The 13,315-nt window shown below is 44.4% G+C and overlaps 1 protein-coding gene across 4 annotated transcripts in view; it reads right to left on the reverse strand.

Annotated features, from left to right (window-relative positions):
* The window catches only part of Atxn1 (ataxin 1), a 389,216-nt gene that overhangs the window by 184,421 nt on the left and 191,480 nt on the right, over positions 1–13,315 (reverse strand). For 3 of the 4 annotated variants that reach the window (XM_048799826.1, XM_048799823.1, XM_048799825.1), the window contains one exon: positions 341–405. The exons of the other annotated variant lie outside the window; for it this stretch is intronic. The gene's annotated coding sequence lies outside the window, so the exon portion shown is untranslated. The remainder of the gene's footprint in view (positions 1–340; positions 406–13,315) is intronic. 4 annotated transcript variants of the gene reach the window in all.

Genomic DNA, 13,315 nt, shown 5'->3' on the forward strand with positions numbered 1-13,315 from the left:
CCCCCGCCCCCACTCATGGCCATATCTCTGCACCTTTATGAAGGAGAGACCCTTCATCCCTGTGAGCCAGACAAGGTAACAGCAACCACATTAACTGATGACGCATCGGGGGCAAAGCATGGCGACAGCAAAACAAAGTTGCATGTACAGGGGAAACCGCCCTTTCTAAGGGCCCCGTGATAAGAAGAGGGGAACAGAGAGTCCATCTCGGTTCCCAGCTGGAGAAAACTTCTGGAAAAGGAATGCTATCAAACACTTCTCCTTGGGGCCTGGCAGCATTGGGTAAAAATTTGATGTGAGTTAAAAAAAAAGACTATGGTCGACTTACAGGATCACTCACCCTATGGAAACAGCAGGTTGGTTTCTTTTCACCAAGGTATATTTTGGTCTAGTTTCTTTGGAAAACTGGAAGAGAAAAAAAGGATTTAAGACAATGATATTTAGTCCATTTGCTAAGTTGGTGCAGGCCAACAGACAGAGCGCAAGAAATTCTAGCACCCAGTGCTGTGGCACTCGCTGGGTGCACAGTGAACCTCTGGTGTATGTTTGCTTGGCTAACTGTGTCAATCTTAAAACAGAGCTTTAAATCAGTGGATGTGCCGAAAACAATCATGTGCATGATTCATTTACCACAGGGAGTGTGACCTTTATCCCAAGGAGTGCATTTTGTGGTGCCCGGGAAATAATCTTTTAGGGGGTCTCTTTTCAAATCTCTGGTCCTGCGTGCTCACCAAGGGGCTGACTGAGGAGGTCTTAATAAAGAACCGGAAGACCCCACTTGTTACACTTTGTTCTTCCCCCAGTGGCATGCCCATAAGTCCACTCCCCATGACGGTCTGTAATTAGGATCCTATGTGAAGGTGGAGTTGGCAGACAAGCACGGAGGTCACGTATCAGCCCAAATGACTTGCCCTGGGAGGCAGCCACGATGTCTGGGAGACTGACTGGCCAAACCACGTCGGAAAGAACCGAGACATTGTTCATGTGAGATGGAGGAGGCTGAAAGACGGGCAGGTAAGGACTGAGACCAAAGGCTGTCCCAGCTACGCCACACGAGGGACTTGGCTCAAGCGTTAAGGTTGAAAGGTTTCCAGAGACTGCTGTAAAGACACCTCTGCAGGCTGGAGGGGTGGGAGTGAGGTGAAGCTGCTCTGCTCCGAGGTTCCCCTGTGACAGGATCCCACGGCCTCTGCGCCTGCTGTTCCCCCACCTGCCTTTTTCCCAAGAGGAAGAAGATGGCGCAGCCATGAAGGTAACATGGAGCGTGTCCTCCTCAGGTGTCCCACTGGCCTGGAGGCTGAGTCTCAGACTCAGTTCCTCAGAACCTGAAAGACATGTCTCAAAGTCCCAGGGAGAAGTGCCAGTGTTCAGGCAACCCCCACGGTCCTGTTCTCCACTGGCCTGGGACAGACGAGGTCCACTAGGAAGATGTGGCTCCCGCTCCTGAGAAGATGGGGGCTTAAATGTCCACTCACACCAGGGAGACTTTTCATCTGGGTGGCAGACAAGGGGTCCCCAAAAGAATGACCAAGGACCACAAAAGCTGAGTGCGGTCAGGCCCTGCATTAGCACCTCAGCCCTTCACCTGGCTGCGCAGTGCCCTGGATTCAAACTCTGCGTGCTTTCCGCGTATTCATGGGGGCAGGGATGACCCCGGCTTCAAAGATGGGCTTCGTTCTTACATCAGCACTTGGTAGGTAGGAGAGGCTGACCACTGGGCACCATCGTGCACATCTGTAAAGATGGAGGAGACTCCAGAGAGTCTCATCACCTGATCATTCATCCACTGGGAGTGCCCACACTGTCCTCTCGGTCCTTCCAACCCCCACTCCTCAACTAAACAAGACGAGGGCAAGCAAAAGAAAATTGTTCCCTGATGAACAATTAGGAAATAGAGTTAGGAAAAACCCAAATAACCCAAATCAGCCAAAGTACTACTGACAACCTTGATAGACATTTTCACTTATGTGGCTCCAGGTTCTCCCCTATGACCAAGGACCCAGACGGACAGTGAACACAGACAGAAATAAATTTATTCACAATTTATTTATAACATACTATGAGAGTATTTATATTATTTTGTTGCCTAATAACTTTTTACCTGATGTGTTGAAACCATCTTTTAACCTAATGAATCTATCCACATCATAATCTTTAGGGACCACAAGAGTATTACTATGAAAGAATGAACCAATAAATATTTATTGGTTGAGTTACAGAATCTATAAAATACCCATATTTATGGGAAATGACTGCCCACTCCAGTAGCATGTTGTTCTCTTTTTTTCTACATTTTCTTCAAGATTAAAAAAAAAAGGCAAATTGCCTATATATAATAAGTCTTAACAGCCAAAAATTGTTTTGGTTTGAGTGGGAGTACCTTAAAAGAATACAAGCCAACATATATAGCAAAGGGAGTAAAATTAAAAACACAGCACTCAGTGGGCATCCAAGATATTGAAAAGGGACAGGATTTAAAGATCAGAGATAACAGTAGACACGGAAGCCCATGCCAAGTAGGAAATCTGAGGTCTCAAGCTGATCAAGCATTCCTGTTTCCACCCCATTCACGGAGGAGTTACTTGATGATACATACACAGAAGGGCAAGCTGAACATTCTAGAGTGGTCAGTGGCCCCAGACATTAAAAAAAAAAAAAAAAAAAAAAACTTCAAATAATGTGGTTTAAATTACCATACATAGAAGATATAAAAAGTTGGAATGTTTGTGAAATGTCAGTATTTCTAGGTGAATTTCCTTCTCAAAGAAAACAGTAGGTTGAGTATAGGCACAGGGGATGGGGTTTTCATGAGTCATGGAATGTCCATGCCCTCAGTTAAGAAAATAGGCTGCGACTCCAATGGTGATCAGTGGCATTTCAGGAAAGCCACCACTTTGGAGGGAGGCTGTGGGAGGGAGTGTGTCCCCACAGCTGTCAGAGGGACACAATTCCTCCTCCACCTACAGGCACAGTAAACCTTTCCTGGGGATCCCCACGCTGTTCCTGCCACAGGCAAGAGGGGGAGGGATGGCAGGGAACAGCAGCTGGAGCAAGCCAGGACACACAGAGGCAGCAGGAAATACCAAGTCAGATACCCACTGGGAAATCCCAGCGGCCACAAGGAGAGAACGTCTGATTTGTGAAGCCAGAAGCCCTAGGAAATGGCAGGTGACATGCTCTCTTACAACCAATGTTCCCTAGGGAAGGAAACTTGGTGTTTCTTCCCTGGCCCAGCTTATTGCAATTTTGAGGGGGAGCAACAATTTGTGGAGGGCTCATTTTGTTTGTTTTGACCACATGAAGAAGGATCAACTTTAGGAGAAAGGACAAAAGACCTTACATTCTAGCCCTGTACAGAGTCTGACAGAGCCTCTTTCTGGCAACTCACAACCAGAGACTCACTCTATCATGGAATACGATCTGAGCTATTTTTCAACAAATCTCATTGGATCACACAATCCAGGAGCCAGAGAGATGTCTCTAGATCAAACAGGAAGCATAGAGGGATGGAGTTTTTGCTTTGCCAATTCTCTTGTGGTCGCTGCTTTCTCCAGGAGTAAGCAGCAGAGAGTCGGTCTATGTTGTGTGCTATACAGCATCCCTTTTATGCAGTCGAAGCTAAAGTGTACACACCCTTAAATTTGCTTTCAAAGGTGCACATGGTATTCATAAGCTTTCAAGTTTGGCAAGGGACAGCCCATGACACTCCTGCAGGGCAAGCATACCCATGAAGAGCTGGAGTTTAGATTCTGACAGCTCCACCCAATTATGTGTCTCTGGTAAATACAGCATATCCAGGAAAATGGTGCTGACACTACCTGTCCCACAGTCATGTGTGTTTTCAGATTACTGACTTTTGGAAATTTTCTCCTGACATCTGCTATCGTATGGATCTGGAAATGCCCCAAAGAGGTGGTCTTAGGTCATTGAGCATGTGCCCTTGGAGGGGCCTATGGGACCCCAGCCCTTTCTTTTTTGTTCCCTGGCCATGAGATGAGCACTTCTGCACCACCACGCACTCCTGCCAGGAAGGGCTGCCTTGCCATAGATTCCCAAAACCTAATGGGTAAAGAGATCATGGACTGGAAATTCCAAAATTGTGAGCCAGAATAAACCTTTTCTCTTTTCAAGTTAGTCCTTTCAGGTGTTTGTTACAGTGACGGCAACCTGACTGATGCACTATTGTTATATCCTCTTGATTAGGCTTCGGATCTCTTAATGACTACCCCTTACTGAGTGCCGATTTCTGCTGACGAATTTTTATCCATTATCTCCAATTCTAACAGAACCTCTGTAAAACAGATTCTATTAGCCCTATTGTATAGAGGGGGAAAATGTGGCTCAAGAAAAGTGCCCCATCCATGTCACATGAGCAGCAAGGGACTGGGGCCGTCAGGGTCATGGCCAAAGAGATGAGCTCCCCAGCAACATGCTCACGGGTTTCCGCTGCCAAGCCTCCAGGCATTCTGTAAAACACACAGAAAGCAAGCACCTGCTCTCACTCAATAGGCAGGTATTCCTTTCTCAGGTAATTTGGGGGACAGGGCGGAGCCAGTGGGGATTCTAGAACAACAGTCACCCACGGCTCTCAGGGGAGAGTCGGGGTTAGCTACCCAGCGGTTGCCAGGCAAGCACTCTCAGGCAGAACTGCAGCCCCAAAGTGCTGACGGTCGCAGCAACAGGAGATGCAGCCTTGGCACGCGGGTCTGACAATTACTTTGCAGCATTCTGATTATGAGCCACAAGCATGCAATCAGCGGCAGAGACGATCCCAAACCATCCCCATCAGCATTTCACTTCAGCTATCAAAGCGCGGAGGATTGAACACAATCTCATCTGACCTAAACGCAACGTTAATAACCCGAACACAAAGAATGGGCAGGAATGTAAAAAGGCACCCGACCCCGAGCCTTACTGGGGGCCACGGGTTGTAACAGATGGATTCTATGTTGCTGAACTTTTTTCTTTTACTACCTTGGAGTAAGTAAATATTATTTATGTGTTTCTCATCTCATAGATGTGTCTACAGCACAAGGAATTTACAATCAGTTAAGAGATAAGCAAGCACACAAGCTCCCTAGACTGAGGTACACACATCTACAAGGAGCCCTTTCCATACTCCATGGCAAATTTTGTGGGTCCTCATCTCCCCTGCTAACTGGTGCCCCAGCATTGGTAGCATAGGTTTTATATGGTTTATCTCTACATTCAAGATATGCAGAAGCAGATGGATTTTCATGGGATCAGAAGAGGCAAGCCCACTAAGGCTAAGTCCGTGGCTAACCTCAAGCTGTCACCTGCCTGTCACAGGGCAACATCTGAATTCCCAAACTTGTCCAAAATTGAAAAAAGGATTGTAATTATATACCATGAAATTGAGCAGAGATCTGCTCTGAGGGAATACAAGCATATAAAAATAAAAATAAGGAACAATTGGTCTCATATTGACCGAAGAAAATCACTTTCAAAGGGCTTTTGGTAGAGCTGTTTTTAACATTACAGCCTGTATTTTAAGTGGGAGAGAGAATTGTGGAAGCTTTTTTTTTTTTTTTTTCCAGGAAAGTAATTAAAAACCACTATAGGCTGTAAAACCAGCTCTGGAAGAGAAATGCCAATCATTATATTGCAGAAAAATGAAAAAAAAATAATGAGAGTTCAACTTGCCTTCTCTGGTGGGGAATGGCTACAAAGTTAACACGTCCTATTGGCATACAAAGTTGGAGTTCAGCCGATATTTGAAAACAGTGTATCTTACAAATATCTGGGTGTGTTAGCTTTCTAAGTGATCAAGGGCAGTCAGTGCCAAGGCCACTTTAGACAGGGAGTCTTAAGCATGGTCCTTAAGTGTCTACAACAGCCATGGCTTGGGGAACCTGTTCTGTGAAGAGACAGGTAGCAAACGTTCTAGGTTTTGTGAGCCAGAGTTTCTTCCCCAGCGACTGAATCGGCCACTGCAAATCAGAAGCAGCTACAGGAGATGATATCCGTCCAACTGGTCATGGTGGTGTGCCAATAAATCTGCATTTACAAAAACACACAGGGATGGGATGGGGTCCACTGTCTAGAGTTGGTCAACCCCTGGTGGAGAAGATCTCACACCAGGGAGAAAAGATGGACTCTTAGCGTCCTCCCTTCCCCCAGTGGAGGTCACAGTTTTACTGAGTGAAAAGTCAGATGACAACATCACAGTATCCAACAGCAGCCCGCGGCTCAGCCCTGCGGCATCCACCAGTGAACTTTTCCTTTAATAAGCAGACATGGGGAACTCCTAAAATGCCATCAGAGGCTTCCTGAGCAGGGAGCCACTGTGTGTTCATCTCTGCATTACATCACACATGTGCAGAGGCAGCAGGCTGCCCCAGAGAGCTTCAGCATCCTGAAGTAGGGTATCACCTAGGAGAGTAAGAACATGTCCAAGAACAAAGCACAGACAACCCAACTTACAAACTATGCAGTGGATTAGAATCAAGGTTTCTCCACCAAAGACTTAAGAATGGCCAATGAGCACACAGAAAGATGCTCCATATCACTAGTCATCACGCAAATGCAAATCGACACTCCCATGAGATACCACATCTGTTAGGTGGACTCATAAGAAACAAATAAAAAAACAAAAACAAGTGTTGTTGATGAGGATGTGGAGAAATTGGAACTTGTGTGCATTGTAGGTAGAAAGGCAAAATGGTACTCATGCTGTGGAAAATACCACAACAGTTCTTCAAAAAATTACACAATTACCAGATGATTTAGCAATTCCACTTCTGGATATATATCCTCAAAATCACTGCAAACAGGGACTTAAGTTATTTTAATGACACATTCACAGTAACCAAACCATGGAAGAAAGTGACCCTCAATAGAGGGATAAAAGAAATGTGATATATACATACAATGGAATATTACTCTTTCTGTCTTAAAGAAGGAAAGTCTAACACAGGCTACAACATGGATGGACCTCGGGCACGTTTCTCTAAGTGAAATAAGCCAGTCAAAAACAGACAAATAGTGTATGAGCCCTCTGATATGAGGTACCCAGAATAGTCAGATTCATGGAAACAGAATGTGGAATGGGGTTGCCCAAGGCCAAGGGAAGCAGAGAATTGGAACTACCACTTAATGGGCATGGAGTCTCGATTTGTAAAGATGAAAAAAGTCCTGGAGATGGAGGTGCTGATGGTTCTGCTACCATGTCAATGTATTTAGTGAACTTTATTTTCTCTCTTTTTGGTACTGGGAATTGAATCCAGAGGTACTTAATCACTGAGCCACATCCCCAGCCTTTTTTTTTTTTAATACTTAGAGACAGGGTCTTGCTGAGTTGCTTCAGGCCTTGCTAAATTGCTGAGGCTGAGGCTGGCTTTGAACTTTCGATCCTCCTGCTTCAGCTTCCCACTGGGATTACAGGCATGTGCCACCCCTGAACTTTACTCTTGAAAGTGGTAAAAACAGAACTTTTATTTTATGTCCATTTGACCAAAAGGAGGAAGAGAAAAAAGTACCCCTGTGATCACTTTGCCTGGAGGGAAGATTTCCACAATTCAACAAGTTTCAAGTTCATCATTCCTGAGAGGATAGGTTTATGGGAGGCAGCTGGGGAACTGCACATTAGTTCAAATGTTCCAGAACATCAGCTGAAATCTGAGAGATTCCACATGTAGAAATTATGTGGACCAAAAAAAAAAAAAGAGAGAGAGAGAGATAGAGAGAATATGAAGCCTCCTACAATTCAGAGTGAATCCACCCATAGGATCTGTGATTGAGCCAGAATAGAAAAAGTACCCCTCAACCGTTCTCTTCTGAGTCTTACAATATCAGAGCTTCAGTTTGACAGTGGATTAGGAGGATAGTCAATGACAGGAATAAAAGTTAGGAAAAATCACTGTATCTGTGGAGGAACATAGGAAAAACCAAGCCAGGTAGAAGAAACCTCTATGTTAAAGCCCAGCCATCTTTATTTCAGGAGTTCAGGGCAAACACATTTCCAGTTAGGGGTAGGAAGGACCCTCTTGTTCTCATGTGTGCGTGTCACCACTTTTAGTTGACTCACTGGAAACATAAGCTTCTCTGAGTCTAGTTCCTTGTAACACTTAACACCACACACCATCACCAGAGGTGACCCCAGTGTCCCAGTTTGTGGCTAACTCTGGTATCACATCACAACAGTCATGCTGATACGACGGCAAGCAGAAGGGTGCTAACACGTGATTCCTCTGCTCGAGGAAACGGATACCATTTTCCTCCCATACTCTTGAAAGGACCAGAAGTTCCTTCTAAGCCAGCCCACCTTAAGGAAGGAGGGAAGTCCTGCAGCCATGTGCACATGTCATGGTCAGTTACCTCCAGGTGACAACGGGTTTTCCCATGCTGACAAAACAAGGTGGGAGCCTGGGTCATCATCTAGTGATCTGGATTCTTGAGTCTCCAACTCGTGTGGCCTCATGGGAGGTCTTTAGGACATTGGGAACATGCCCTTGAAGAGGATTGTGGGATCCATGCCTTTTCCTCGCTCTCTTTGCTTCTGGCCATGAGGTAAGTGGGCTTTGCTCCACCACATATCCCCACCATGATGTGCTGCACTGCCACAGGCCCAAAGCAACAGGGCCACTCAATCATGAACCTGAACTTCCAAAATGTAGCCAAGATAAACCTTTTCTCTTTTAAGTTGATTATCTCTGGTATTTTGTTACAGTAATGGAGAGCTGACTCCCATAGCCAGTGGTGTGCAGGGACATATTTTGTAACAGCCAGAGATGAGAGAAGTGCACTGATTTATAGCACTTGCCGATTTTCATAGCATAAACTCTCCCACTATGGTCCATTTCAAGCTAGCAACATGACGCCAACCTGCTCCTAAAATTTCTGAAAATTTAAACAAATTGCTCATGAGAGCAGGTGTAAACAGGCTGCACAGCAATACTGACTGGAGCCCATCAAAGCCAGAAAACCCTATTTCATACTAAAATAAACTGGAGAAACTAAACTCCTTCATTATTCTGGCCCCTTCTTATCTACAGATAACTAAAGATACTTCTCCATCTCTCCTTCTAGATTCCTCATCTGCAATAAATTTTGTTAGGGCCAATCTCATTGTGAAGCCTTTCTCACGTGCCCGTTGGTCACCCTAGCCTCTATATGCCCTGAGTATCCACAGCCCGTTGGTTACAGAGGGCAGGGCTGGCTCCAGGAGGACAGGGCACATCACCAGAGCTCGGAGCACAGCCCTGAGCCTGAGCTGGCCTGAGATGAGTGACCGGTCCAGTGTTCTGAGGGAGCTCACCCAGAACTTGGTTTCTACACCATTCCCAATAAAAGGAACCAGAGGTCCTTGGAGCAGTGGCAGAGTTCAGGATGGGAGTTAGAGAATATTCATGATCAGCAGGAGCAGCTTGTAGTGCCAGAAGGTAAGGGAGGCTCAATAATCAGTACCCCACAGTCGTGGGCCACATAAAGGGGCATCAGAGAGAATGTTCCTGATATTCCTGAGAGAATTGCCCATGGCCAAAACAGGAACTGGGGCAACTCAATAAATATTAACAGTACTGAGTGCAGAATAAAGACTCAGGAGTTCATCCCAATGTCTGTTACTGACTGTATAAATACTGAAAAGGTCCCAAACCTTTGTAGAGAGATTCCCAGTCCCCCATGCCAACGCTGCCTTCTCAGCTCCCAGTCCCTAAATGTGGGCTGTGCCCAGTGACTGGCCTCCTAGCACCAGTATAGCACTTTGCAGGAAAGGTGTGTGTGTGTGTGTGAACACATGTGAAAAGACGTGTTCACACACACAGATAAACTCCCTTTAACTCTGATGACTCTGACCGACACTACTCATCTGGGTGGTCAGCTCACCATCAAGGGGCAGGTCACACGGGCAGCCTGGATCCTTGATATGTGTGACATGATAAAAAAGGCAACTTAACAAGTTCAGGGGAACAGACACATCACTCTGTGGAACGGCTCTTGGTTTATGTTTTTCTAAGCATCAGAAAAACATTGGGGAAACCCAAATGGTAGGACATTCCCCAAAACAACTGATCTGTACTCAAAACTGTCAACATCACCAAACACATGCGTGAGAAACTGTCACATTCTAGAGAAGCCGAAGAAGACGTGACAAGTTAGTGTAACGTGGTCCCCTGGATGGGATCCCAGAATAGAAAAAGGACATGAAGTAAAACCTAAAAAAAAATCTGAGCAAATATGGACTTTAGTTAATAAGTGTGAAATTTTCTGCCTGGTACTCAGGGAAGCAATTTGCATATATTATTTTGCTTAATCCCCACAATACTTTCAAACGGTTTCGTTCCTGTTTTACAGACAAGTACAATGAGGCAAGAAAATACATAACTACTTTGCCTAAGATAATGGGGTTTATAATTGGTGAATTCAAGTTGAAACTTATGTTGAATTGTTCTCAAGGCTTTAGTGGTGTTAACTCATCCTCAAAACCCTGCAAAGAGAACTGTTATTAACACTTTGCAGGAGAAGAAACTGAGGCACAGAGAAGCTGAAGGATTTACCCAGGGATGCACAGCTAGGGGTGGGGCCATGATTTGAGTTCAGAGCACCTGGCTGCAAAGGTCACAGGCGTCCCCTAAATTGTACTTTCCATTAAGCTAATCAGTAACAGCTAATATTTTTCTTTTCTCCTCTGCCAGTCATTTTCATATACTTTGAGGATTATAAAAAGTCTCTCATCTTAGTGGCTTCTGAGGTCATTGAGTTAGGGATAGGACCTGACTGGGAAGGGGCAGGAGGGGATTTTCTGAGCAATCTATCATAATGGATTAAAGTATAGTTTGTTGTACATAAATTTAACTAAGGACATAAGCTAAAAAACAAATACAGGTTGAATATTCCCCATCCAAAGTGTCTAGAATCCCGAAAGTTTCAGATTTCACATTTTTTTTTTCAGAGTTAGGAATATGTGTATACATAATGAGATATCTTGGGGATGAAACCCACATCTAAACCCAGATTTCATTTGTTTCCTATACACCTCATGCACAGAGACTAAATCGCACCTGAATTTGGCTGTGACCAGTCACATGGGCAGGTGGGGAATTTTCCACTTGTGGCTTCAGGCTGGTGCTCAAAAGTTTCTGATTTGGAGCATTTCAAATTTTGGATTAGACATATTCAAGCTCTTTATGGATTAATGGTACACATTAACTTGCCATGAAATGCATCAAATAAATAAGATAGACATAGGGCTAGATACATTTGTACTTATCCCAAAAATAGAGTAAAACATTAATTGTACAGTGTAGGTGGTGAGTCTGTGAGTGTTCCCTGTACAACTTTTTCAACTTCTTAGTATGTTTGAAATTTTTCATATTAAAAATGTCAGGGAGGGGCTGTGTGGGTCAGTGGCAGAGCGCTTGTCTAGCAAGTGTGAGGCACTGGGTTCGAAGCTCAACACCACATACACAAAAAAAATAAATAAAGATATTGTGTCCATCTACAACTAAAAAAATATGTAAAAAATGTTTTTAAAATGTCAGGGAAAAGGTGTCTCATGATTAAGTTTGTAGGGTCATCACTGAAGGGTTTAAAGATTTATTTATTTGACCCAAATATATATGTAATTTATGGTTTTATTTATTTCATTTACAAATATATAGGCTCCTGATTCTTTCCTCTCAGCCTTTCACAACAGGAGGCCCGTGTTTATTAATCAGCAAACAGCCATATACCATATAGGATGTGAGCTCTAGACTCTGCATAGGGTTATATTCCACATGGAACCTCCAAACATTTTTGTGGCTTGGATGGATTTCAACACTTGTACTTACCACGATCAAAAACACATCACAGATGTGGCAGTCAATACACATCTAGTTATCCAGAACATTTATGATACATCTATTTCTTGTATACTTCCCACGAACTTCGTGATTTACTCTACCTTCAGTTCTTACTTGGATCTAGCTATTTTAGGATTTATTTACTGAGAACACACAGTTCTTTTTTTTTTTTTCCTTTGAGATAGGAGCTAATTCAGTCATTCAGGGCAAATATGCCTCTTCTGATTCAAATATCAGATTTTGTTATCACCTTTTATGTCTTTTATAAAAGTTAAAAATCTGTTCCAGAGCATTTGAAGTGTGCACCGTCCCTGGATTTAGATGCCTGACAAATTCATGAGCCCCATGTTCAACCCGTCTCCAGCCCTTTGCTGCTCTTCTTCCAGGCAGATCAATGGCCACACCAAGTGCCACCGTGTAAACATGTGCCTTCTGCCAACGGGATGCCACCAAGGACAAGAGCCACCTGGCTGACCCTCAGGGACAGGCTCCAGCGCACAAGCAGGTGGACACTAGACGGGATTCTCTCATCAACATGACCACAACACAAGCCAAAATCAGACTCCGGACTTTGGGGGAAAGAATCTCACATCTTGGGATTGACATATGGTGGTGTGGACTCTTACCAGGAAGTCTTGGCCCCACCACGGACAGCTGGAGGGCAGCTTGTCAGGTGACTCCATCTTGTGAAATTAAATTTCTCCTACCTGCCTGCTGGGGACAGGAATTCCCTTTGCCCTTAAGACCTTGGCTCCCCCACAACAGTGAGAGGCTATCACTGGAAAGGGCACCAACTCCAGAGCCAACACCTGGGTTCTGATGACCTTGGACACCTTAAAAACCAGTCATGGTCATGGGAGTTAAAGGGTTAATCTACTAAAAAGCACACGATATAAATCATTTTTAAATGTTTGCTATTGATTGACTTTATGGTTCTGGGGACTGAATGAGAGGTATGCTTCCCCCCAGTCTCTTTTTTGTCTGTCTGTTTGGTTTTGGGTAGTGGGGATTTAAGCCAGCAGTGCTTAACTGCTGAGCCACATCCCTAGTCCTTTTTATGTTTTTTTATTTTCAGACAGGGTTTCACTAAGTTGATTAGCACCTGGCTAAAGTTGCTGAGGCTGGCCTTGAACTTGCAATCCTCCTGCCCCCAGCTTCCCAAGTTGGCTGGGATTATAGGCGTGTACCACCACACCTGGATTTCTCTCTCTTCGAGATAGAGACTTGCTAAATTATTTTTTTTTTTTTTTTTTTTTTTAATTTTTTATTGTGGGTTGTTCAAAACATTACAAATTTCTTGACATAACATATTCGACACTTTGATTCAAGTGGGTTATGAACTCCCACCTTCACCCCATACACAGATTGCAGAATCACATCAGTTACACATCCATTGATTTACAAATTGCCGTCCTAGTGTCTGTTGTGCTCCGCTGCCTTTCCCATCCTCCACCCTCCCCCCTCCCCACCTCTCCCCTCCCCTAAATCTGTGCTGTTTTAAACCACTGAGT

This window comes from Marmota marmota, unplaced genomic scaffold (assembly GCF_001458135.2).
Source record: "Marmota marmota marmota unplaced genomic scaffold, marMar, whole genome shotgun sequence".
Lineage (NCBI taxonomy): Eukaryota > Metazoa > Chordata > Mammalia > Rodentia > Sciuridae > Marmota > Marmota marmota.